This window comes from Pteropus alecto, unplaced genomic scaffold, assembly GCF_000325575.1.
Source record: "Pteropus alecto unplaced genomic scaffold, ASM32557v1 scaffold88, whole genome shotgun sequence".
Taxonomy (NCBI): domain Eukaryota; kingdom Metazoa; phylum Chordata; class Mammalia; order Chiroptera; family Pteropodidae; genus Pteropus; species Pteropus alecto.
Genome location: NW_006494611.1, coordinates 18,455,826 through 18,483,554, shown reverse-complemented (window position 1 = coordinate 18,483,554; position 27,729 = coordinate 18,455,826). Strand labels below are relative to the sequence as shown.

Below are 27,729 nucleotides of genomic sequence, written 5' to 3'. Positions count from 1 at the left end.
TTTTATCCTTCAGAGGAAAGAGTTCACAGCCAATCACTTCAATCCTTTTTTATTTCTTTCCTTTTTTAAAATTATTTTTTTATTGTGGTAAAATAACATAAAACTTACCACCTTAACCCCATTTAAGTATACATATAGTTCAGTGGCATTAAGAACATTCACATTGTTGTACAACCATCACCACCATCCATCTGTACCCACTGAACCATAACTCTCTGTTCCCCGCTCACCCCAGTCCTTGGAAACCACCATTCTGTTTCTTGTCTCTAATTCTGACTGCTCTAGGTACCTGACATAAGTAGAATCATACAGCATTTATCCTTTTGTAACTGGCACATCTCACTTAGCATAATGTCTTCGAGTTCATCCATGTTGCAGAATTTGTCAGAATTTCTTTCCTTTTTGAAGTTGAATAATATTCCCCTGTTTGTATATTTTATATATCCATTCATCCATCAATGAACATTTGGGTTGCTTTCACCTCTTGGCTCTTGCGAATAATGCTGCTATGAAAATGGGTGTGCGGATGAATATCTCTTCAATTTCTGTTTTTGTTCTGTTGGGTACTCACATGGCAATTATATATTTAATTTTTTGAGGGACCACCATACTGTTTTCCATAGCAACTGCATCATTTAACAATCCTACCAATGCACAAAGGTTCCAATTTGTCCACATCCTTGTCAACACTTGTCATTTTTGGGGTTGATAACATCCATTTTAATGGCAATCCTTTATTTTTTTTTAACTTTAAATCTGGGTAACTGAATTAAACTTTTGTCCCACCTATGCAGTTGACTAAGAATGTTAGCAAACCTGATTCTCAGTAATATGCTGAATAATCATCTTCTGAGAGGTCATTTTAATAAAGCAGCTAAGATATAAAAGCTTTGGACACAAACCATCTTGTATTCAAATCTGAAACCGCTACTTCTGAAACAGCCACTACTAAGGCAGGTAAAGTACTCTACCCCTTCTCTAAACTTGTTTTCTCATTTGTGAAAGGGAGCTATGAATACCCATTTCTTAAAGCTGTGGGAGAATTAAACTTCAAAACTGTATAAAACACTTAGCATGTTCCTGGCACCTGATAAGCACTTTAATGACAGATGATGAAGAGAAAGGTTTCATTATTACCAGAATACCACTAAAAGGCAATTCACAAAAAGATCTCATATTAGCATTTTATATATATTCTTTTCAAATTTATTCAGATAATCTTGTTCTACATAATTTATACATATACTCTTCGAACCTCAAAGTTGTCACTGTAGCCAAGACAGCATTTTCTTACATATAAATATATAAACACAAATATGCACCAGAGTAATCAGAATGTCAGAAACTAAGCACTGGTAGCACAGCACAAAATTGCACCTTTTCCAGTTTAAAAAGGGGTAATATGTACTTGTCACATATTTTACAGCAAAAAGGTAGAGCACAATGTGAAACAAAATTGTTTTCCTCAGTTCTCTCAGTTAATTAATAAAAGAGAAGTTTTAAAGTATGGCTTAGGCTAAATTCACCTACTGTATTAAAAACAAAGAGGCTTGATCTATTGAATTCTGTCTAGGTATCTTTTATTCTGCAACTTTATCTGGCTTCTCATTTAAATTCACAGAAACTAAGGGAAAGACTTAGAAACCATTTCAACCAAACTCCCATCAAATAACTGCTCTTGGTTCTCTTTCTATAATTTAACTAATAAATTACAATAAAACATAAAATACTTGGGAACCTGAAGCAGTTACAAAAGAAGATGCATGCATATTTCACATTAAAGCTAATCAAATAAATGAAAATGGATTTTAAATTAAAAGTTAAATCAAACAGGTGTTAACTCATCATCAAAACACTTCAAGAACCCTTATGTATGTGTGCGCACCATGCATATTCCTAAGCACTTTACATTTATTAACACTTTTAATCTCTACATGAAGATTCTGATTCAGGTTCCATTAATATTATAATGCATTTTAAATTACGCTTTACAATTTCGACACATTATTTATATACTCCACTGAGAAACACATTCATGTGAAATGACGCTCCAAAACCTTAATTATGTTCCTGGCTTCAGGTCTCTGGACAGTCTTCTTCTCTCCATACTGGCTAACATAAACTCATACTAACTAACCTTTTTTTCCCATCCACCCAAAGAAGTGGTTCAAAACATTCAGATGCCCTGATAATGGCATTTGTTTAGATTTATCAGTTCAGGTTTAACCAGGAAACTGTTTCAACCATTGTTATGTTAAAATGCTTTAAAATTACTTTCTAATTTCAATAGTTACGGTATATGGGTATATAAATGTTTAAATCTTTCGTTGGTGGTTCAAGATTTAGGGAGGGATCTCAGCTGGTTTTTCAAGAACTCTTTGGCCCACCCTAGGAAGGCTCGTAGTCACATTATGAATGTCTATCATCAGTGGGGCCAGGCAGAGGAACTGGGCTGAAATGCTACTGACGACAAAATATGCCACATAAAATAAATTAGCTTCACCACACTAGAAAATAGAAAGACTGTGCATTCTCTCTAAAACTGTGTGTTTTGAGTACTTGGCACTTCCCTCTATCTATCCCCACCTCCCTGTGAGTTTTCACTGTAACTTGACCACCTAGAAGAAACCATCAAGTAAGAATGTCAGTGCCAACAAACAAGGAATCTTGTCAGGAGGTCTTTACTTTTTCTTCCATTTGTTTTTGAAATCTGAATCCTACCTCCCCTGGCAGCCACAGAAAACCCTAGCATTCACATTCTTGGGACTAGGTCTGCTGTTCAGATTCAGTTATTTAACAACCAGAGCCTCTGAGTCTCGGAACTCCAACCTCTGAGAAGGAACCGTGGCCACACAGGTTTAGGAGCAGCACCTGGGCCGGAAGCCAGGTCTTTCGAATCCCATTCCAGGTTCTTGATGCTCATGGCTCGCGCTACCCAGATACATGGCTTGTGAATCCCGCCAGTTTATCCAGAGAGCTAAATTAGATATGAGCACTCTTACCCTGCCCCCTCTGCATATTTCAGTTTCATCGATTGTCTTACTGACCTTTATAAGTTTTCCTTTTTCTTTTTTCCCAGGATCCAGCACAGGATCACAGACTGCTTTTAACTCTTGTCTCTTTAGTCTCCTTTAACGTGAAACAGTTCTTCAGCTTGTCCTTCATTCCATTAATATTTTTGACGAATACATGCCAGTTATTTTAGAGAATATCTTTCAATTTGGGGTTCTCTGGTGTTTCTTCATGATTAGATTCAGATGCTACATTCCTAACTAAGTTTGACTTCCAGAGGCACATGAGGCCCACTCTACCTTATCGGGGATGCTGATTTTGATCCCTTGTTTAAGGTGTTGTCCAGGTTCCGCACTGAGTTGGTACTATTTTTTCCTTTTGTAATCAATTATTAAATTTGTGGGGAGAACAATGACACTATTTGATTGCAGAAACTGATTCATGCATTTGATTGATAAACAAATACTTTCAGAGGACCTTAGACACCACAGTGGGATATGGGCATATCCCTGCTCGGGGAGTGTACATTCTAGTTAGGAAAGCAGATGCTGAGCAAATAACTAAACAGAGCAAAAAAGGTGCGATCTGGTGACAAGAGCTCCTGAGGAAATAAAGTAGAAACAGGCACAGGGAGGGCTGGGGGAGGAGCAATAAGATCTGCAACCGCTGCTATGACCTTCAGTCCATATCCAAAAGGGTGCAGAAGAAATTTTCCTAAAGCAGAAATTGTATCAATCTTGCCACTTCCTGCTTAAAACCCAAAAGTAAAGACTTCTCTGCCTGGAGTGCCCCAGCTTCACCACATTCATCTCTCATCACCCTCTCTTGCAATTTACGCTCTGGCAATAACGCTTCCCACAATGTGCCCTGTTGTGGCCCCCCCAATCACAAGCCCCTCACTCCACTTAGAAGACCTCCTCTCTTCTCGTCCATTTACAGCAACTCCCTCGGGACTCTCCTTCAATGCTGAGAACTGGAGAGAGGGAAAGAATCGAGTCTACAAACTCCATCGTTGTAACACGAATGAAAACAGGGTTCTAAATTATCTAAAAATTACAACGGCAACTATTTATAATTATCTATTTCACACATAATTTTATACAAAATTTTGTATTACATACGAAAGTACTCTGTTACATATTGTAATTATTCTAAGCAGAGCACTTAATGAAACATGTTTGATTTTTCCCTCTTCTCTGGGTTAATTAAGAAAATAAGTCTGCAGAGATAATTCCACATGATTCACACACAGACTAAGAAAAATTAGCAGGCATTTCTTGAACTAAAACAGCTTGTAAATAAACATCATGAGTATGTGAACGCCCACAGGCAAGTACTGCAAAATTCCACCTACATACATTGACTGAGTCACACTTCAACTCAATTCAACAAGTCACCTCTGAGTCCTTATAAGGTCTTCTGTTCTATGTTCAGTGCTACAGGAGGTTTTTTTTTTTTTTTTTTTTTTAAGTATAAGATAGGAACCCCACTTTCAAAAAGGTTAGACAATGTGGTGAGACGTTAAAATACATGGTATCATTAAAACCCTAATAAAAGTATCTTAGGATGACTTTTTAGATAATTAGATATAATTACATAAACAATTACAATTTTAAGTATGAGTAGTTAACAGAATTAAAGTTGCACATCTTGCTTATTGTCCATTTTTGTTGTATGTTTGTTTGCTGGGGGAAGAAGGGAGTTGGGGTTTTTTGTTCCTTTGAACAGAGGGCTTCCTTTGTACACAGAGACTGTGTCTTCATTCTGTACTATATTTGCAATTTAGAAATGCCTGGCATGGGCCTTGCCTCCTCCCTATCAACAGGACCTGAGTGCGCAGGTCCCTGGCTATTTTTCCACAAACTTCCTCCTCCACCAGAGTCCCCTCACCTGAGAAGATAGTTATCTGTAGCTATGACTGATGAGAACCACTTATCTGGGTAATCACCTCTACTACCTGTAAAAAGATGACTCTGGAATTTCCACCTCCAGTCCCTCCCCATACAAAGATGATTTACAAATGAGGTAAGAAAAAAAAAAAAGTTCGAACAGCAAGAGAAGTCAGGGAAGAAAGCTGCAGTGCAGGCCGAGGCTCATCCCCTAACTGAATTCCCAAGGGACACAGAGGGAGAGTCCCTACTAAAAGCCAGCTTCCTTCTATTTGTCCACCTGAGAGAAGAAGGCAAACTCACCTGCACACCAACCTCACCTCTGGCCTTTTCTATCTGGAAGGTTTAGTCCTTTAGGCATTTTATATATAAAAGTTAAATCAAACAGGTGTTAACTCATCATCAAAACACTTCAAGATCCCTTATGTATGTGTGCGCACCATGCATATTTCTAAGCACTTTACATTTATTAACACTTTTAATCTCTACATGAAGATTCTGATTCAGGTTCCATTAATATTATAATGCATTTTAAATTACGCTTTACAATTTCGACACATTATTTATATACTCCACTGAGAAACACATTCATGTGAAATGACGCTCCAAAACCTTAATTATGTTCCTGGCTTCAGGTCTCTGGACAGTCTTCTCTCCATACTGGCTAACGTAAACTCATACTAACTAACCTTTTTTTCCCATCCACCCAAAGAAGTGGCTCAAAACATTCAGATGCCCTGATAATGGCATTTGTTTAGAGGAATAAACAGTTGCCCATATTTCACAACATTTACCTAATGAGTTGTCTTTAAATTCACTATAAATTTTAGGAATCCGCCATGTAATGCTAGACAGATACAAAATTTTGTCACATGAAAATATTAGCGGAAGGAAAAAAAGAATAAGAAATACCTTCCCTTTCAAGCTTTAGATTCTTAACTTTAAATATAGTTAGGTTGATGCCTCAAGACTTTTTTCTAAGGAAGTAAAAATATGGAAATAGGCTTTTTTCTAAGGAAGTAAAAACATGCAAATTTATAACACACATCAATGTTTCAATTTTTTAAAAAGTTCCTAAAAGTGGATTGATTTGTCATAGGTCAGAAGATGAACTTATCATCCAAATAAGATTCTCAGCACAAATCAATTTCTCCCATGATAATGCAAACAGAAAGATACCGTTAAGACCAATGTGAACTAAAGTAGAGTAAAATATCAATACAAAACCATGATCGATATGAAAAAAATGGCTGTTCGAGAAAATTCTTTAAATCTTCACAGAATCATGTGAGAAAAACCACCTGCAGTCCCACCTGGCGTGGGGAATACCACCTTACTGAAAATGAAAATCCTATATTCCTCTAAGAGGTATAAACTCCATCTGCAATGTCTGTAGAAAGCACAACCCTCAGAGTAAAACTTCTCGATGCTCATCTTCCTCTGTCACTGACAGGAAAATGTGTAGTTACAGCCTAGGCCAGAGAGGGGAAATAAACCTGCAGGCTGGTGTGAAAACAACACAATACTGTTTTTCCAGAACTGTTTTTGCAGAGCTGATTAAGAACACTCTGTCCCAAGTGCAGTCAAGTGAAACATCCTTCCTGGTTCCCAGCTCTCAGAGGAGGAAAGAACAGCTCTGCAGGCTTGGCCTCCAATAAACAAAACCTGGGGGTCGCCACCACGTGCAGACACACTGCTTCCACGGTCAGTGTCACTCTTGACAGCCTGGACTGACTGAGGCCTCAGACACTCTGGAAGACAAAGGGTTGTCAAGACATGCTGACCATGTCACTGCATATATTTCACAGAGTGAATTACAAGATCTAGGTTTTGTAAAGAGAAGGAAAGAAGGCCAAGACAACTGAGTAAATTACACCAACTCCATGCTATTTTGTAGTACACATCAGCTCATGTTTCTGGGAAACTAGAAGCATGTTATACCTGCTTTGACTGAAGAGAAGGTTCAGAATAAGCCAGCCTACAGAAACAGTGACCATATTTCCTGTCTGAAAATTGAGATATAATATGACAAGTATAAACACAGATCTCGAATCCACTTGGCAGAATATCTGAAACCAAGGACAGGCTGTCGACAGTCTACCTACCTAGCAAGATTCCCAGGCTGGGCCTCTGGAGATCGGATTCAGCAAATCTGGGTGGTGCCTGAGAATCTACATTTTAACAAGCACCTGGAGGATATTCTTATGCTCAGGCAAGTCTGGGGAACACTGGATTAGGCAAATTATACTCCCTAATACTTAGTTCTCTTTAAGATACTTCCACCTCTAAGTCCAACTGAGTAATAGCATCAATTAGGTTGGCTCTTAAATGTTAACAATAATGTATATTTGTCTTCTCCTACCTCTCAAGTAATAATACTTTTTTGGTAATACCTATTTAAAGAAAAAAGTTAAGTAACTCGTGCAAGGTTACACAACTAGTAAGTGACAGGTGATTCAAATAGAGGTGTGATCCCAACAGCTATACTCATAACCATTATATATACAGCCTCCTCTTTCACAAGAATTGATTCTATTTATTTTTGCAAGTTATAGCAGTAGATTTAGTCTCAAAAATTGGTGAGATTTGAGAACACATTTCTGAATTATTAGTTCTTTCAAATTACTGGCTATGCACAGACCCAGAGATCCAACAAAGGTTTTTATCCAGTGCTATCCTCAAATATCAGCTTTGAGGTGGTTTTGATCTTAGCCTCCGTACCTCTCCCCAGAAAGTAAAATAGATGAAATCAAAACATCAATGGCCCCTCCCAGAAAAACAAGTAGCTTAGAAGAATTACAATGTGCTATAATTTAGCTCCAAATCTGAACAATATAAAAGATGGAAATCTAGGTTTTTATACCAATTTGAAAAGACCAAAAAAGATGTGATATTCAAATATTTTTGTGGCTGCTCTCTTCTATCTTGTCGAACACCAAATTTTAAAATAAAAGAAAAAAGAAAATCAAACTTTTCCACTTATCCTGCCTCAATTTTTTTTTAAAAGACTTGCTATGTCAAATGAACAGTAGTACCCTTACGCCCCCACCTCTTCTAGCCTCAGGTTAATTAAAAGTCAATCAAGTTTCAAAAGGATACAAAAAAAAAAAAAAGAACTGAAATCAAACTCATGACTCATTTTAGGTACTGTGGATACAACAGATAATAAAACAGACAAAACCCTTGCCCTCAAGGAGCTCACAGTCCCTTAAAATATATATATGTATACACTAAACAAATAAGAAAAGCAGTTTGTCAGGCGGTGATCAGTGCTGCAGAGAAAAATAAGAGTGGAGAGGGGCAGGGCTGATGTAACCGAGGTGAACTCAAAGGGTTCCTGACAAAGGGCCATCTCAGCAGAGGCCTGGAGAGGATGGGGAGCAAGCCACACAGCCTGTATGGGGAGCGCATCCCCTGAGAGGAAGGAGAGTGCCTGGCAGACATTCCCCCATTCCCACCCAAACCAGAACCCCTCTCCCCCAAATATTTTCTATCAGCCCAGATGGTATCACCCTTCCAGTTGCTCAGGACTGGAACTGAGCTGGGATCCTTCCTTTCCCTCACCATCCCTGTCCAGTCACCTAGGTGTGCTGTAGATTGCACCTCCTAAATATCCATCTCCGATCCCCACCTGAGCAGTATAAGGCCTTGCCACCACCTGGATGACTGCAGCAGCTCCAAACTGGTCTCCCCATATCCTTTATGCTTCCCTCGCCCCAAAGCCATTTTCCACTAAGAAGCTACAGTGACCCTTTAAAATCACGTATGTAATCGTGCCACAGTCCCTTCTCTGAACAGCTCGATGCCTCCGACTGCTCTTTGGAGTAAAATCTGGATCCTCCATGTCCAGGCCACCAGCCCTTGCCTACTTCTCTGGATTACTGCACCCCTCTGTCCCCAGAGCTGCTAGACTCGAAAGTACCTTGGCCTTCTTTCAGCTCCTTTGATGGGCCCAGTTCCTTTCTACCCAGGGACCTGTGCTTGTGTGTTCCTTCTGCCTAGAAAGATGCCTTCCCCATCTCCCCTGGCATGTGTTCTCCCTCTCATCCGTCACACCTCAAGCTAAAAGTCACTGCCAGGTGACCTCCCTGATCTCCCCATCACACGGGGCCGTACATCACACACATTACACGCTGCACTTCTAGCACCGTCACAACTATAATTAAATCAGTATTTCCGCAATTTCATGTCTGCCCTGCCCCGCAAAACTAATCTCCACGACGACAAGGAGCACATCAACTGTACTTACTTTTGCATCTCTAGTGCCTTAAAAATAGCAGCTTTCAATATATATTTGGGAAGAAATTAAGCCTTCTCATGCTTCCCTGTGTTCTCTCTCAAGGAGAAAATACAGTTGCGTTTTTTTTTCACTGTATTATATATACCTCACAAATTTCTTTTCTAATAACAAATGTTAGGAAGTATGAAAAAGCTATGTTGAAATAACGAAGTCCCAAATTGAGACATCCCAAGTTGAGCCATCTAGACCACGTTTGTCTTCAGTTTCATTTCACATTATAGAATCATCTTTTAAGAAAAGAGCAGCCAAGTAAGCAGAGCTGCCCACTCCAGAGACGCCACAGGTCAGCTACTGACAATCCTCTAGGAGCAAATTAAAGTGATGTGAAGGACAGAAAGCAGTGGGGGAATGAACTTCCTGCTGGTCCACAGCTGCCAGAACTTTTTTAAAAACTAAAGCTAGTGAGAGCTCTGTGACAGGAAGTAAAAGCACAGTGCTGCAAGGCCCTCAGTTTCCATGTTAATGGGAGCCCCTGAGCTGTACCCTTACCAGGTGCCAGATACTCTAAGTGCTTTACTCACACATTACCTCATTTAACTGAACTGAATCTTTACAATCACACCATGATCCAAGTGACTTGATTCCCATCTGATCAAGGAGGTAAAGGAGATGAAGTCTCTTGCTTACACTCACAGACCCAATAAGTGTTGTGACCCAGGAATCAGAAGCAGCTCTATTGGATTTCAAAATCTCTGCAAAGCATGTCGGTTAGGACCCAGTGTTCTAGTACCAAATGCACCGGTACCCAAAGCGCTGGTAGCAAGTGTAAATCACTCAGCTGCTCTTGCCTAAGCTCCCCGACTTAAAGGCCCAGAGAGGGGAAATAACTGACACGAGATCACACAGCTTGTTGGTAGCTAGATTCAGACAACAGCTCCATCCCTGTCAGACCATCCTTTTGACAGATAGCACCTCCCCTCAGAAGATCCCCCAAGCCCTCAGAATAAATGCCACAAGTCGACCTCTCCTGAGGCAAACCATAATGTTATAAAAATCTTAAAGTATCCTTCAGCAGGCCCCAACCTTTTTGGCACCAGGGACCGGTGCTCCTATGAGAATCTAATGCCTGATGATCTGAGATGGAGCTAAGGCCGTGATGCTAGGGCTGGAGAGCAGATGCAAATACAGATGGAGCTTCACTGGCTCTCGCTTGCCTGCTGCTCACCTCCTGCTCTGCGGCCCGGTTCCTAACAGGCCACGACTGGTACTGGTCCACTGCCCAGGGATTGGAGTCCCCTGCTTTTAAAGTTGAGCAAAAGGACTTTATCACTCTCCTTTCTTGCAAAGCTGCCACTGGTCTGAATTCACACAAGCAGCGCCTTGTCTCTGCACTCCCATGTAGCTCTTCTTTAAGAGAAAAGCCCAGGAACACAGAGGCCTTGGGCCCAGGCCAGCCAGAGCCGAGTTAAACGGGCTAGAAAAGCTCTGACACTCCTTTATCTAACACTGCTCACTCTGAAGCAGCAATAACACAATTTTGCATGCATAATCACACTTCTTTCTGTACAAAAGTGAGTGGAATGAGGCCTGAACATCTGGATGTACCCCTATACCCTGAAGGCACCCTAATTTTTATGATCCCTGTGGCAAATCCTATCACCTGCATGCAAGTCAATTTACTGTGGAAACCAGCCAGCTGTCCCCCTGCTAACAGCCAGCTAACAGCCGCAATTTACTGTGGAAACCAGCCAGCTGTCCCCCTGCCCAAATTAGCCAGCTAACAGCCAACAGCCTGGTATAATAATACCACTTACCACCACCACTGGGCCTGCACGCCAGACCAAGCAAGCAATGTGTGTTTGGTGCTTAGAAACTCTTTCAGAGAAGCCGCCCTAAATGACCTCATGTCATCCTCAGGAGCTTCAAACCCCAGTGCACTAACACCCCAGAGTGGCAACTGCCAGGAGAACTCCTGTTCTCACAGGGGCTCCAGACCAGGGGCTCGCTCCCTTGGTCAAGGTAAGTCCCTGCTTGGCCTGAGAGGATGAGGCCCACTCAATCTTCCACAGTAGATCCCACCCGGCATGATTCGCAAAGGAGGTGAACTCGCCCCACTTCCATCATCCCTAGCAACCCAGCCAGAGACACTGGCCTCCTCAGGCTTTAGGCAATGCGTGGGTTCCCCGAGGGTGCTGTGCAACAGCAGTGCTCTATTTAAAACTATAGCCATTCTGTGAGAATTTTTAAGAATGCACGTAAGAGCACAGCAAACGTTTAAAGAGCTAAACGATCTAAGAATAAAGATTCGCCATTTTGTTGACCAAGGTCGAGGAGTGAGATGCAGAGGATTTAACGGTAAGGAGTCCCCACCACCCCTGATGTACGCAGCATAATGCAGTGGAATCCCAGAGCCGCGACCTGGGGCACGTTACTCAAGCTTCTACTGCTTGCTTTCCTCATCAATAAACTGATCTCTCTTGGTATCACAGTGAACGAGCAGATAAGAAGTCATCCTTTAACACAGCGAAGCGTACATAGTATGGCATACTAAGCCATAAATTAGTGCTCACCTCTATCTTCAATGCTTTTAAAGAATGTCCTTTCTTTAGTACCAAGCATTTCTTTTCTTTTCCCTTTTATTATATTCTCAAATTCTTCTGTCAAAATTAATGACCCACATATATTCTAATTCTAGCAATTCAGTATATTTTCCCTAAGGACATGTGTGGAAAAGTATGTCAAGATATATGTCCAGTGATGGTCACTCCAGCTTTGTTTGTGACCTTCAACAAAAGTAATGCCTGCTAACTAGAATTCTATTACAGCATTTAAAATGAAAAGGTAGTTCAATGGGTGCCAATACAAAGAAAGAGCTTGAATATATAACTTTATATAGTATGATTAAATATAAATATAAAAACTTTAAATAGAAATTAAAATATACATGTAATTATAAGCATTGGTACCAAATTAGTTTACTACTGGGGAGAAAAGAATATATAAGGTGGGAGGATGGGAGAGGCAAAATAATGGCTCCCCTGTCCACATCCTAACCCCTCAAACCTATGAATATATTATCTTACATGGCAAAGGAGCTTTGCAGATTAAATTAAGGATATTGAAGACGTGGTGTACATATACGCAATGGAATATTACACAGTAATAAAACAGAATAAAATCTTGCCATTTGCAACAATACAAACAGATCTAGAGGGTATTATGCTAAGCGAAGTAAGTAAGGCAGAGAAACACAAATACCATATGGTTTTACTTTTATGTGTAATCTAAGACAAACAAACAAACAAACAAAACAAAACAAAAACAGACTCACAGAAACAGAGACCAAAGGGGTGGTTACCAAAAGGGAGGAGGTGGAGGGACGAGTAAAAAAGGACAGGGAACATAGTCAACAATATTGTGATAAGTTTCCACAGTGACAGATGATTACTAGACTTAGTGGGGTAATCACATTGTAAGGCATAAAAATGTTGATTCTCTATATTATACACCTGAAACTCGTATCACCAATATAATATTGCTTACCAACTGTCCTTAAAAAATTTTTTTTAAATAAATTAAGGATATTGAGAATGGGAAGAGTATCTGGATTACCCAGGTGGGCCCAACCTAATCAGAGACTCTATCCTGGATTTGACTACATAAGAATGGTCAGACAGAAGACGAAAGAAGAGGCAATGAGCCAAAGAACACCGGTAACCTCTAGAAGCCAGAAAAGGATAAAAGTCTCGAGCTCATTGACTTTAACCCAGTGTGATCCAGGTTGGGCTTCTGATCTACAGAAGCATGAGATAATAAATTTATGTTGTTTCGCAACACTAGCATGGCTACAAAAGCTTCCACATAGCACTCAGCTCCTTCTGCCTGAAAATTCTAGGCTTTTTCTCTTCCGCAGAGGACAATGTTCTACTTACATGCAGAGGCCCAACTTATGTCATCTCTTAGGTAAGGGCTTCCTCCTTAGGCGTCTCTCTTGTAGCTGAATTTAAGGGGGCTGCACATAGCTTGGTCCACCCTGCTGGATGGTGTACTCCTTGAAAACAGGGCTTGAGGCTTATTTGCCTGTGCAAACCCAACACCTCATAATAGGCATGACATGTGGTTAATGATTAGTAAGTGTTTGCTCAACTGAAATGACCACTGGATAGCATTAAATCCAAACCGATCTAGTAAATCCCGGTTTTAAAGTTAACAAGGAGTCTTTTACTGAGAAAAGACTGTTGTTATCACATACGCATTATCCAGATATCTGTTCCATAAAGGCAGAAGTTATATCCTTCAACCCCACGAATCACAGCCAACAGTTCTGAGTTTACTCTTTCAAAATCAAATTTTGACTTTGATTTATAAAGGATGTTGATCATCATGAGACACTTCTTCAGAGCTCCGGGGCTTCAAATTTCCATTTGGAATCTTCCAATTCCTGCTATAAACATTTGTGAGTTATATTTAGACTACTAGCTGTAGTGCGAAATTAGCCCTCCCTCCTCTTACCAAATCAAACACATCTATTTCCCAGTAGAACATTTTATAATCCAGTGAGGGGTAGGAGGGAATGACAACCTAGTTGTTAAGGCTGAGAAGTAAAACAATCTCAAACCTCAAATCTGCTCTATTAACGACTCATTTAATAGCAAAAAAGCCAGGAGAGGAGATAGAGTGATATTTGACTAGATATCCACCTACTAAAGGCTATATCCACTAAAGCTAGAGCCAGAAGCTTTTGTTTCGATCTCCCAGCAGCATTCTGTTTAACAAATGTTAGAGCCTCCAGCTCTATGGTAATAGTTATTTCCATCGCTCAATTAGAGGCCAAAGTACTGAAGAGGCTGCATTCATGTTTGAATGAGACATCATATATAACTAATGACCTCACAAACCTTTATCCAATCATAGACGAGTTGCGAACACTGTATTCTTCATGGGTATGTAAGCCAAGCACATGGTTTTGTTTTGTTTTGTTTTGTTTTATTTTGGTGGAAGTATTGTTTTCATGTTCAAGTCTTTAGTGTTTTGTTTTGTTTTGTTTTGTTTTGTTTTGGTGGAAGTATTGTTTTCATGTTAAAGTCAGATTTGTTGGGGGTAAAATTTACATGCCATATCCTTTTCTTTTTAATGTACAGTTCTATGAGTTTTGACCAAAACATATAGTCATATAACTATCTCCAAAATCAAGATATAGAACATTTCATTCATTCTAAAACATTCCCTCTGCCCTTTGTAAATCAATCTTCTCCCCATATCCAGACCCAGGCAACCACTGATCTCTTTTCTGACCCTTATACTGTTACTTCTTCCAGAACGTCATATAAATAGAATTATATAGTGAGGACCCTTTTGAGTCACACAGGATTTAGCTTTTTGAGTTTGGCTTCTTTCATAGAATAATGTATTTGAGATTCAGTCAAATAGTTGTTGTTTGTTCTTTATTCCTGTTGAGTAATATTCCATTGATAGACACATCATTTTGTCTATTTACTTGCTGAAGGACGTGTGTATTTCTCCCAGTTATTGGCAATTATAAATAAAGCTTTTAGAAATAGTAGCCTATGGGTTTCTGTGTGAACAGAGGTTTTCATTTCTCATGGGTAAATACCTAAGGGTAGAATTGCTGGCTTGTATGATATGTTTAACTTTGTAAGAAACTACCTGTTTTCTGAGTGGCTGTACCCTTTTAACTTCCCACCAGCAATGCAAGTGAGTTCTAGTTGCTCTACATCTTTGCCAGGACTTGGTATTATCCATTTTTGTTTCATGTGCTTGTTTTTTAGCCATCTTAATCGGTATATAGTGGTACATCATTATGTTTTTCTTTTAATTTTTGATTTTAAAATAATTGTAGACTCACATCAAAGTTGAGAAAATAGTAGAGTTCCTGGGTGTCCTTCACCCCAGATCCCCCTTATCTTACATAACCATAATACAGTTATCAAAAGCAGAAACTGGATACTGTACAATACTATTAACTAAACTAAAGACCTTGTTCAGATTTCATTAGTTTTTATATGTACTCTTACTCATGTCTGGTTTTTTTTTTTTTTTTGCATACAGTTCTATAAAATTTTATCACATGCATAGATTCACGGAAACATTACCACAATCAGGATATAGATCTGTTCCATCATGTTCCATATGTTACATCTGTTTCATATTATATTTTGAAAAGACCTTTCTAGTTTTATAATCATCATCAGCTGGAAGGACTTTGGTAAATGATGACTTTCTTCTGCCCATTTTCCTTGACCAAATTAAAAGTTATCTCTCCTCAGGCTATTATGTGCAAAACATTGTTGATGGAGAAGTTCACTTTTCAGGATGGGTGTCTATCCTATTCATTCTTTCTATATTATACACCAAGCCCAGTAGAAGCAGTATGGATAAAATGATTACCAGGAGAGCAGTAGTTCCTACCTTTAAAAGAATATAAAGCACAGAGATATTCACATACACACACAACTACAAATTGTGACAAGTACTATCCATGACTGAAAAGTAAAAGGTGCACTGAAAGATTAAAACACTATCTGGTTTAGACTGGGAGGCCCCTGTGACCTGACCTCATCCTCAGACTCTCAGTATTTGTGGCCTTCCCACAGGAACAGAGTGTCCAAGTATCTGAGCCATTGAGCATTGAGTATATAAACAACAAAACAACAAGTTCTTAAAGCAGAAGAATACAAGGAAGCCCTCCAAGGCTCAGGAACTGCACTGAGGACTGCTTATCTTGGCCTTACGTTAAAGCATGGCCCAAAAAATATAAATAATTGGCAATTTCCCATGTGAGTTCCCTTAGGGTCACACACTGGCCTACATCTGCCCCCAAAATTTCTTTCCAACCACCTGCCGTAGTGAGTCAAATTCTACCATAAGAGATCCTTTAGTTACAGAGGTATCCATCTGCGTTAGGCTAGACACAGTGAAATCCGATCATCAAGGAGGGACATAGTAACCCATCACTGGATGATGGCTGGCATGATTCTCTCTTCCTGTCTGAGCCACACACACACACACATCTTTCAGGGCAGAGTTGCTCCTCTTCCCTTGTGTCCTCATTCTAACCTGTACATATAATTATTATTATTAATCTCTAATGCTGTTTGTTTTCATGTTTCTCTGCCCCTTCTATACTAATAGCCTCAACAGTCTGATTTGTCTCCTGGCATCTGTGCCCCAGCTCCCAACCACACAATAGATGGTCAGTAAATTTTTGTGACTATTCAAGATATGACTATCAGATTACAATGTGCACAGCAGGGAGTGAACCAAGGCACATAGGTCTCTATAGGAAAGATGACAATCTGAGGCAATAGACAGTTGGTCCATTTCAAGAAGTGAACCACAGAGTAATTAGTATAACAGCAGGATGCTTGGCCACCTAGGAAAGAGGGTGGGGGCAGGACAGAAGGGGATGGTGTGAGGGAGTAAGAAACAAGACTCATCCATACATGATAAAGCTCAGACTCAGATCAGCTTGGCACCTGCCAGGAAAATGGCAGATATACTTTGAGGAGGAGAGTTGGGAAAGAAAGGGCAAACACTCTCTCTAGCACTTAATTTCTAAAGGCATTTGCCAAGAGCAAGGCTGGAGAAGACCAGGGGTTCAAAAAGAAGTAAGCATTGGCAACAGCTGCTGAGGGAGTCAGCTAAGAAATCGGTAGGAAATGAGAAAAGAAGAAGAAGAAGAAGAAAAAAACTTCCAGAAAACAGCTACTTTGTTGTACATGCTTCTGCCTCTTTCCAGAGAGACCCTAATCTTTCCTAAACTGTAACAAGCTTCCAAAATACTCTGGGGCCCTCTGTGCACAAAGCCAGGACCTACGTGAAGGCCAGTGAGGGCTGGCTACAATCCTGAAAGCCCTCCTGGGCCAGCTACAAGGAAAGACGCCAGGCTCACGAATGAGCTGATGAAAAAATTAAGATGCTGCTCTTGGCACTGCTCTTGTTGAGCCGCTTGCACATAGAAATTTTTTACATTTAGTGACTAGTAAATGCAGAAACTCCAAAATCAAAACACTAATTGTTTTGCAACCTTAAAACACTTACTTTGCTACTATTTTAAAGTACCAGAAAATTATGCCACCCATGTTTTACCAAAACCACTAGCTGTTGCAATAAATCACCACATGGCTTTTCATTAAGACTTTCTCTTAACCAGCACCTTGACCTTGCCATCCTGCAGCAGACCGGGGTGAGATGTGGACATGAAAGTAAAGTACCTGAAAAGAAGAGGAAAGGGCACAGCTGCCAGCCACACAGCTGCCAGCCACACACCGCAGTAGCCACCCTCCAGTAACACCCAACAAATCTCAGGGACGGCTAGCTCGAAGAGCCACCAGGTGATGATCTGAAATATATTCAAAACTAATAGGGACAACCTTCCACCAGTTTTGCTTACGATTCTTCTATTATGCTCATATATGGCTAATAAATGTTACTATCATAATGCTAGTTGCTATAAACACTGAGCTCAGATGCAAGGTGCCAAGGACAGGCAGGCAGCCACAAGTTCAAGTTACACTAAATTGCTTCCACTCTCTCTGTTTATTAAAGTGTAGTTGACATACAATATTATGTTAGTTTCAGGTGTACAAGATAGTGATTTCTACTTACATAGCTTACAATGTGCTCATCATAATGACTACCTGATACGGTAAAAAGTTGTTATTGACTATATTCCAGATGCTGTATGTTACATCCCTATGACTTATTTTACGATTGAAAGGTTGTACCTCTTATTCCCTTCACCTTTTTACTCTTCCCCCAGCCCTCTAACCTCTGCCAACAAATTATTCTCTGTATTTATGAGTATGTTTCTGTTTTGTTTGTTCATCTGTTTTTTTGTTTTTGTTTTTTGATTCCACATATAAGTGAAATCATGTGGTATTTGTCTTTCTCTGACTTATTTCATTTAGCATTATATCCTCTAGGTCCACCCATGTTGTCACAAATGATAAGATTTCATTTTTTAATGGCTGTGTAATATTCCATTGTGTGTTTGTGTGTGTGTGTGTGTGTGTGTGTGTGTGTGTGTGTGTGTCATCTTTTCTTTATCCATTTATTTATTGATGGTTACCTAGGTTGCTTCCATATCTTGGCCATCATAAATAATGGTGCAATGAACACAGGGGTCCATATATCTTTTTGAATTAGTGTTTTCATTTGCTTCAAATGAATATCCAAAAATGGAATATCCAGAAATGGATCATATGACAGTTCCATTTTTAATTATTTGAGGAATTTCCAAAATGTTTTCCATAGTAGCTGCACCAATTTACAATCTCACCAACAGTGCACGAGGGTTCCTTTTACTCCAGATCCTCAACAACACTTGTTACTTGTTGACTTTTTGATAATAGCCATTCTGACAGGTGTGAGGTTATATCTCATTGTGGTTTTGGTTTGCACTACTCCAATGATTAGTGATTTTGAGCATCCTTTCATATGCCTCCTCGGGGTAAGATTCCCGTGGTTACCATGTCTTCTCTCCTACCCTTCTCTATGTGGTCCCTCTTTTGTCTGTTGTGCAGAAATCAGCCTCCAGTTCTTCCTCAGGAGGAACGGCTCTATATGTAAGTGTATATTCGGTGTGTCCGTGGGAGGAGGTGAATTCAGAGTCCTCCTATACCGCCATATTTGACCCAATCCACTCTCGATTTAAAACAAGGTTTCACCTGAGAAGGACAGTGCTTCTTGGTAACACAGTACATTATAATATAAAACAGAAAGTGAAATCTGCAAGGTAGTGTTCAGCAGCCTTTGACAAAATGAGCAAAGTGAGTAAAACCGTCCCTTTCACCTCCAGTTCACAAAGGTCATCAGACACGAGTTCAATCCTCTGGTCCCCAAAATACCCACTAGGTGTGACTCTCAAACAAGTACACCTTCTCCCCACAATTTTAGTGTTCGAGACTCTAAAATTATCTTCTTTGCTTCTTCATGCCCACCTCTCATCCCAAACCCAAACTCTCCTTCCCAATCAGTTCACTTAGGAAATGGACAATCTAAGGGGTGAAAGACACAAAGGCTTCTCCCACCTATAGTATTTATAGTTCAATACTATATATAGTATGTTAGAATATCCAAGTCCTCCCTCACCCAAAAAGTATTACAATAATTGATTTAAAGAAAAGGATAGCACTAAAATTGCATTAAACACATAGCTTCAATTAATGAAATCAGTATTCAGCTTTATATAAACCTCAAAATTAAGCCACTTAAACTCAAACTGTTTTATTTATATACATTTTTTCAAAAATATAAACTACATAACGCAAATATTCCTAACTGCTGCTTCACATTTGAAACTGGAATGGAGTTATTCTTCAATGACAAGATGCTGCCAGGGAAATGTCATGCCCCTTGTATTTTCAAACCCACGAAAAATAACTATGAATGAAAGCTGAGTCTGAAATCTCATTTCAATTCCGACTTTCCTCCTACCCAAGGAAAAAGAAGCATATGTTAAGTTCAAAAGACCCAAACAAGATATCAAGATATGAGCACTAAACAAAAGACTTTTATATAATTATCTACAAATGCAAAAAATGCAATTCATTGCAATTATGCCTCTGCCTACAGGCCATTGTGTTCTGTCATAGGTATTTCTAAATGATGCAGTCTAAGTAAAATGCCTATTTTCCCTAGCTAATATAAGGACAAGAAGAAGAGAAACCAACATTTTGGTGATTATCTACTTACCATGGTATGGTATCAAACTCTGATATGACAAGCACTTGAGATTGCTAAACGTACTGTCATATCCATTCTCCCTTTCTTCTTTAATAACAGAACCCCAACTTTTTAAACTGGCACCCAGAATCATTTCTGTAATTCTCAGACCCTTTTGCAGCTAGGTGTGGCCATGTGGCTATGTTCTAGCCCAGAAGTTCTCAAAGTGGGATTTGGGGACCTCTGGGAATCCCCAACACCCTTTTAGGTAGTGCATGAAGCCAAACTATTCTCACGATAATACTAAGATGATATTTTTTAATGCTCACTCTCTCATGAGTATCCAGGACATTTTTCAGAGGCTCCATGACACATGATGCCACAACAGACTGAATGCAGAAGCCAATCTGAGGATCTCTCTATCTTCTATTAAGCCAGATATGAAAGAGATTTACAAAAATGTATAGTGGTGGTAGTCTCACTAATAGCTGGGAAATAGTTATTTTCCCCTCAAAAGTAATCTATGCTAAGTAATGTTTTATTATTTTTTTTAATGAATTATATATCTTGTAAATTTCTTTTAATTTCTAACACAGAAATTGTTTGCATTACTTTCCTATTGCTGCCGTAACAAATTACTACAAATATGGTGGCTTGACCTGAACTATCTCATAGTTCTGGAGGTCAGAAGTCTAAAAATAGGTCTTATAGGGCTAAAATGAAGGTGTTGGAAGGACTGAGGTTCCTCCTGGGGTGAAAGCAGACTATGTCCCCTGCCTTTTCCAGCTTCTACAGGCTGCCTGTACTTCTCAGCTCAAGATCTCCCTTCCAACAATGGTAATCCTCGAAATTCTTTCTCCAACTCTGACACCCTTGCCGCCCTCTTATTAGGACCCTTTTGATAACACTGAGCCCACCTGGATAATCCAGGATAATCTCCCCATCTCAAAATCCTTGATATAATCACATCTGCAGTCTCTTTTGCCAGAGAAAGTAACATATTGACAAGTTCTGGGAATTTGGAGGCCTTTTCTCTGCTTACTGCAAAATACTAGATATAACCTATATAAGCAAAGCTCTTTGGGGCCCCAATAATTTTTCAGAGAACCACTATTCTACCATATGAAGAGATTAAGGTAGTTATTCGGTGGGAAAAACTCAGAAAAGCTAAGTCATTAGCCGAAGTCATGTAGACTGTGAATAAAATTTCAACTTGAAGCCAGTTCACCTGGCTATTGATGAACCTGGAATGGCTCCCTCTATGCTTTGCTGCCAACCCCCAAACACAGTGACTGAGGCAAAGTCAAATAAAAATTATTCTGTGGGCATTTTTCAGACATCAAATAAAGGATATGACAACAAGCAGGCAGAAGTGAATTTGGTGAGCAGGATGGAGGACGAGTTAGAGAAGAAGGTGTTTAAAATAATCTTACTTTTCAAAACCTTATTTAGAAATATCCAAATTCATTACCTTGTGTGAGAAGGAGGAAAATGTTATGAATGGCCAAGTGTTCCAGCGCCAAGTCAGAGAGAGACAAACGACAATTCTCCAACTAAAGGAACATGATTAGGACTAATGCCCACAAGACACGGGGAGCCATGTGCAGCAAAGCACTGCTCTAAGTCACACAATAGGGTCTGGTAACCAAACTCAGATTTATGGTCACTTGTCTTGACAATGACTGTCAAGCCCCAATTTTTAACACCCTAACTGAAAAGGACATCTGTAGGACTGCATTCTTGGGCTGTCTCTCTGCATCATTTTGACATGATCAGAGCCAGATTTTGTAGCAGAAAAGAAACTGCACTCAAGTGAACTCTGTTAAAATCACACTAATAATCCAAATCATAACTTTCTAAGAGACACATATTTACAGTAAAAGAGGAAAAATGGAAAGCTCAAATGGCCAGTTACTGCTCTACCAAACGAACTGCCAGGCCCAGGCCAACTGAACTGGGAACAGAGGCAGTTAAGATCCCTCTCACTGCCCCTAAGCGGTGTGCACTTGGGAACAAGGCTCCCAGAAGGCTGGGCGGGGCTTCCTTGGGAAGCACTGGTCATTCCTGGTAAGCTTCTCCAGTTCTACTTCATCTCTTTCTCACTTCTCCAGGTGAAGCTTCTGGAGTGCTCAGCCAACCAAACCAAAAATCAGCAGTAGTGCCTGAACTGACAGCCAACAGTAACTCAGGAATATGAGGACACAGAGTTAGTAAGTACTCATTAGAACCTGCAATCCAAGGGAGAAAAAGCCACAGAATTACCTGATATTTATATTTTCCAAGTGAAAATATGGGATCGAAAACAGGCAGTCCCTCAGAGAACCTGTAGCCACAGAGCTCAGTATTTCCTAGGAATGTTTTCAGCACCCGCCTTTTCTATGATTACACTAGTATTACAAGAATGCCACCTGTAACCTACAAAGCATAAAGATTTTGCAGATTAGAAACATGCCTAACACATCACTTTCATCATAAAGTCCTAATCCACACCTATCTGTCAGATCTGTGTAGCCTCTAAAAAGGTATGGTTGCCTACAGGTGATTATTCCCCTGCAGAATGAATACACTATGAAATCAGCAACCTCCGTTGACAACCATTTTGAAATCAAAATTTTTTCATGTGCCAAAGCCAAAGTCAATTTAATATCTTATTTACCAAAAATTTCATGCTATTTTCTATGCCTACAAATGGGATGTAGAATGTAAGGACACGGAGCTTACAGAGATGATGCCTCTAATTCACAACAGCAAACAGCAAATTTTTGCTGTTTCAGTTGTGGATCTATGCCTGCGGATGCCTTTCTTCCATGTCTAGTATTCCGGATAGAAAGAAAATGACACTTTAAAGGAAAATTGATTGGGAGGCATAAGAAAGGGGTGCTGAGTAAGAACCCTGTTCTTACGCGTTATTCCAAAAGCAGTGATTCCAACTTCCAAGGAAGTAAATTATCAAAAGATTAACTAGAAAAAAAGAAAAAAAGAAAAAAAAAAAAACAGGCAAAAAGTGCAAAAGTCATATGAGTACAGATGTGGCTGAGCTAGTTTTCAAAGAAATCACTACTTCAATATTTTCCTATCCTTAGTTGAAATAAAGTAATTTATCATGTAAAGTTTAAAAGGTTTAATAAAATTGATAAAGGGCTTATACAGAAAAAAACGATTTTAAAATATCACTTCGGCACTACTAATTTAGGGATTGTGATGAACTAGATATTTGCAGGACCCTTCAGCTATACTATAATTAGATTATGGATAAATGATTTTTTTTAAATAGTTCTTAACGCATTGGTTAAACTCGAGGTAGAGAAACAAATCCCAGGAGGATATGGTAGGAACAGTGCACTGAGACCTGAGCCAAGAAGAAAGCAGGAGCCGCCCTGGAGGCAAATTATGAATGGGACAAGCACCTAGACCTTCAGCTTTTAGCAAGATGGGGAAAAGCCCAACCTGCAATCAGGATTCCTAAAGGGAACAAAAGTGGTCCTGGGTCTACAGCATCTCCTGGTTCCTAGGACAAACATACAAACATTTCAAGAAGACTTCAAGATTCCAAGATATAATTATCAAACAAATATCAACATATAATCAAAACTGGAAACAAACCACAAATACAAATTTGGACCACCAAGGATTTCAGATAGTAGCATTATAAAATACAGAATATAAAGTAACTCTCTTTGGTGTTGCCTAAAGATATGAAAAATGGAGTGAAAAAAAAATGAACAAGCAAAAAGAGACCATCAAAAAATACTCAAGTAGATATGAAGTAGAAATAGAGCTTTTAGAAATGAAGAAATATAATCACTGAAATTAAAAACTCAAGGGCTGGGTGAAATTAAAGATTCAACACAGCTGAAGAGAAAATTACTGAACCAGAAGCTAAATCTTAAGAAATTACCCAGAATGAAACCAAAAAAAAGACAGGGAAGAAAACATCAAACACAAATTAAAAGACATAAAAATAAAAGTTCTAACACCTATTTAATCAAAACCAAGAGACAATAGAGAGAATAGAAGACAGACAATATTCAAAGCATTAATAACTGAGAAATTTTAAGAGCTAATGAATAACATGTAACCACACATATATGAAACACAGAAAATACAAGCAAGATAAAAAAACAGAAAGCTGCACGTAGACACACTGTAGTGAAACTGCAGGACCCCAATGACGAGTAAACTTAAAAAATCCAAATCACTTATTAAAAAATGGCAAATGAAAGACTACCAATTTCCTAAGAGCAAAAACGAAAGCCATAGGACAATGGAACAATGTTCACAATCCTAGGAGAAAACAACTGTCAACTAAGACCTCTGAGAGTGAAACACAGACATTTTCACGGAAATCAAATTGATAGATTTTATCACCAAGAGATTCTAACGAAAAAAATTCTGAAAAAGGCAAATCTCACCAGAGGAAAGGTATAGCTGCAAGAAGGAAATAGAAGCAAGATACAGCAAACATACAGGTAAAGTTAAACAAAGACTATCTCTAAATGATAACAATGATCTAATTTGTATGCTGAAACATGTAACAGAACTGAAACACTAAAAAAACACATAAGCACAGAAGGAGACGGTCTTCATTAGGTGTCCTTTGAGTTTTGTATTAGTCTAGAAGGAGATTAAAAGACCTTAACTACTGATTGACTTCAAAATGGTTAAGTGTGCACAGTGTACTTTCAAGGCAATCATTAGAAAAACAGAAATAGAACGCATAATTTCCAAACCAGCAGAGAAAAAAACTGGATGAGAACACAAATCAACAAAAACTTCAATCCAAATGAAAAAAAAAAATGAAGATTAGCAATAAAAACAGACCAAATACACAGTTAAAAGAGAGATGTTAGGCTGTATTTCAAAAAACAAAACCAAAAGAAACAAAACAAACAAACAAACAAAAAAAAACAGGAAAAAACAAAACTGCACTACCCATACAAGAAAAGACTGAAAAATTGTTCACATTAAAGTCATGAACTGTTTTCCAAAGATGCTAAAAAGAAAGATGCTCAATCTTACTATTCATCAGGATAATGCAAATTAAGACCACAACGATATGCTATTTTATATCCACTAGACTGACAAGAAAATACCAAACGTTGGAAGTGGAGCAACAGATAAACTGTAATACAGATTTTCACAACAGAATTTTATTTAACATTAAAAATTAATTTACCACCATAGCATGCAACGAGTGAACTTTAAGAACATAACAGTGAAAAAATGCATGTTGCAGAACACTTCACGCAATGTACCATTCTTATCAAATATATATATATACATACATATACATAGTAATTATGTGCCAGAATGGAAATTAATTACTGACACTATGAACACTTTAGTTCATCTGATTTTTACCTTTGGCACAAGACTTCCTCCATGAAGGAAGACATTTACTGGTCTATGTTTTAGAGTAAGCTCTTCATCTCATCTCAGATTGACACTCTGAGCAACACTGGCCAAAACTTTTCGACTCCAGAGAAGAGGGCAGACCTGGTAACTATAACCTTCCAGAATAAAGAGCCTCAATCAAAACCAATTCCAGATTAAAGGAAAGGCCTGGCCCCAAATGACTCTCTCAGGCCTCCCTAGAATCTTTCCTAATAACTTCTTCTGTAAACATTAAATTATTATTAATAGTTTTGGTCAAAGATGAAAAATGACTTAGTGAGATAGAGATTTTCATTTACGTGGCCCTTTTTCCTTTTAAATGTCAAATTTAAATGTTAAACTTTTAAATATCCTGGTTTATGTGACTTCAGATCCAGCAGCACCCTTTTCTGTCATTTCAGTGACTCGGGTAGGCATCATCTCCTGTGCCTTTTGTTTTAAACATTTCTACCACCCTGGCCCACGTTGCCTCCCTCCTCCCATGAGGAAGCTGGCTTCTTCGATCCTTTTTCCTTCCTTTCCCAAACAATACTGGCCTTTCTTTGGTTGATTTTGACCTGGGACACCTCAAAGGCCTGGAAGATCTCTCCACCCATCAAGCCTCACACACAGTCTCAGAGCAGAGCAGGAGCTATTCCGAGGAACTTCAGATCTATGAGAAGTTTGGGAATGGATAAAATGCCGAGTTTGACTTACGTGTTGTCTTTCATACGCCCCCGTCTATGCTCCTACTTCACTGTTCTTGAAATTCAGGAAATCCACAACTCCTTTGGTCACTGAAGCTTTGCCTGGAACAATAAAGGCAGGAAATGAGAAAAGAGGCAACCAGAAGGAACCAAAGAGTCTGTTGAGGAAAGAGACGTTCTTTCAGAAAGAATCTTGACATTTAAATGATAAAAGGGCCATTTGAGTTAAGGAAAATCTCTACCTTAGTCTAAGGCATTTTTCATCTTTAACCACAACTATTAATGGTAATTTAATGTTTGTACGAGAAATCATTACTATTTACAAAGAGCTTTCACATGTACTTTCTCGTTTGAGCCATAAGACCTTAAGAATAGGAAAATATTATTTTTAAATGCACCAGCCAAACTTCCCAAAGGTTAGCCAACTTCCCCATGACCATTCAGCCAGCAAGTATCAAAAGAAGAATTAGAACCACCTCTATGCCTTCTCATTCCAAACTCTTGTATGGCACGAAATGATATGACAGTTTCGACTTGAAAAGCAGTCTTATTATTTCTTCTTGCACTAGAAATACTTTCTTAGCCAATAGATATAGAAATGGTTTGGCTTACTGAGTGACACAGACACTGTCATAGGATTAAATGTTTATTTACCAGAGATAACTCAAAGGGTAGAAAATCCACACCAAGATAGTTAAGAAACGCATGGATCTTTTCCATATAATCTCCTTTTCGCCTTAAGTCATAATTATAATTGCTGGGCTTTTTTTTTTTTCCAACTTGGAAATAACTTTGAGCTTACAGAAAAGTTGTAGAATAATAATAGTACAAAGAATACCAGGTATTCTTTACCCAGATTCATCTACTTATAACATTTAACCCATATACTTAATCATTCACTCTCTCTCTACAGACACATTCACTCTCTATATTTTTTTTCCGAGCCAGGTGGAGATAAGTTCCATACATCATGCTCTTTACTTCTAAATACTTCATAATTTATTTCTTAAGATAGGGATACTCTTACATAGCCATAATTTTATTAATATTAGTAGATTTAATACTGATACAGTTATTTAATCGGCCACCATTCTCAATTAACCCAGTAATTTCTTTTCCTCCAACTCAGGATCCAGTTCAGGGTCAGGTATTGCATTTAACTGCCATTAATCTGGAACACCTGGCTTTCCTTTGTCTTTTATTACACTGACACTTTTAGAAAAATATAGTCCTCCCCTTTTTTATATGAATAAAACATTTCCTCTTGACTGGTCTGACATTTCTTCATGATTCAATTCAGGTCATGTATTATAAGTCAGGAAACTCCAGAGGTGATGTTTTCTTCTCCAAGAGTCACATCTGAAAACATATAAAGTCCATCTAATCCTCCTTGGCAAAATTAATTTTAATCGCCCAGCCAAGATTTTGTCTAATTTCTCCAATGGAAAATTATTATTTTTCCCTTGCAACTAATAAGTAATCTGTGGGGAGCTACTTTAAGACCATAAAAATATCTTATCCCTCCATCCAAAATTTCCCCCGACCCATTGGTGATCGTTGCCTGATTTAAACTGTATTACAATGGTTACAAAATGCTGACTATTCCAACTCCAGCATCCCCTCTACATTGTCAGTCATGACTCAGCATTGTACATTAATTGTTCATTTGTTTATCTTCTTATGATGAGTGTGGATATGTGAAGTCCTGCTTTTTCAATGGTTTATAATTTACCACTGGACTTAATTATTTTGGTCCTCAAACTGTCAGATTTAGCAGGTACTCTGCCATACAAATTCCAGCCTCTGTGCAGCCCTGACCTCC

The 27,729-nt window shown here is 38.9% G+C and overlaps 1 protein-coding gene across 3 annotated transcripts in view; it reads right to left on the bottom strand.

The window, feature by feature from the left end:
- The window catches only part of SGMS1 (sphingomyelin synthase 1), a 258,907-nt gene that overhangs the window by 147,115 nt on the left and 84,063 nt on the right, over nucleotides 1-27,729 (bottom strand). For all 3 annotated transcript variants that reach the window (XM_025042272.1, XM_025042271.1, XM_025042273.1), the window contains exon 3: nucleotides 25,918-26,009. The gene's annotated coding sequence lies outside the window, so the exon portion shown is untranslated. The remainder of the gene's footprint in view (nucleotides 1-25,917; nucleotides 26,010-27,729) is intronic.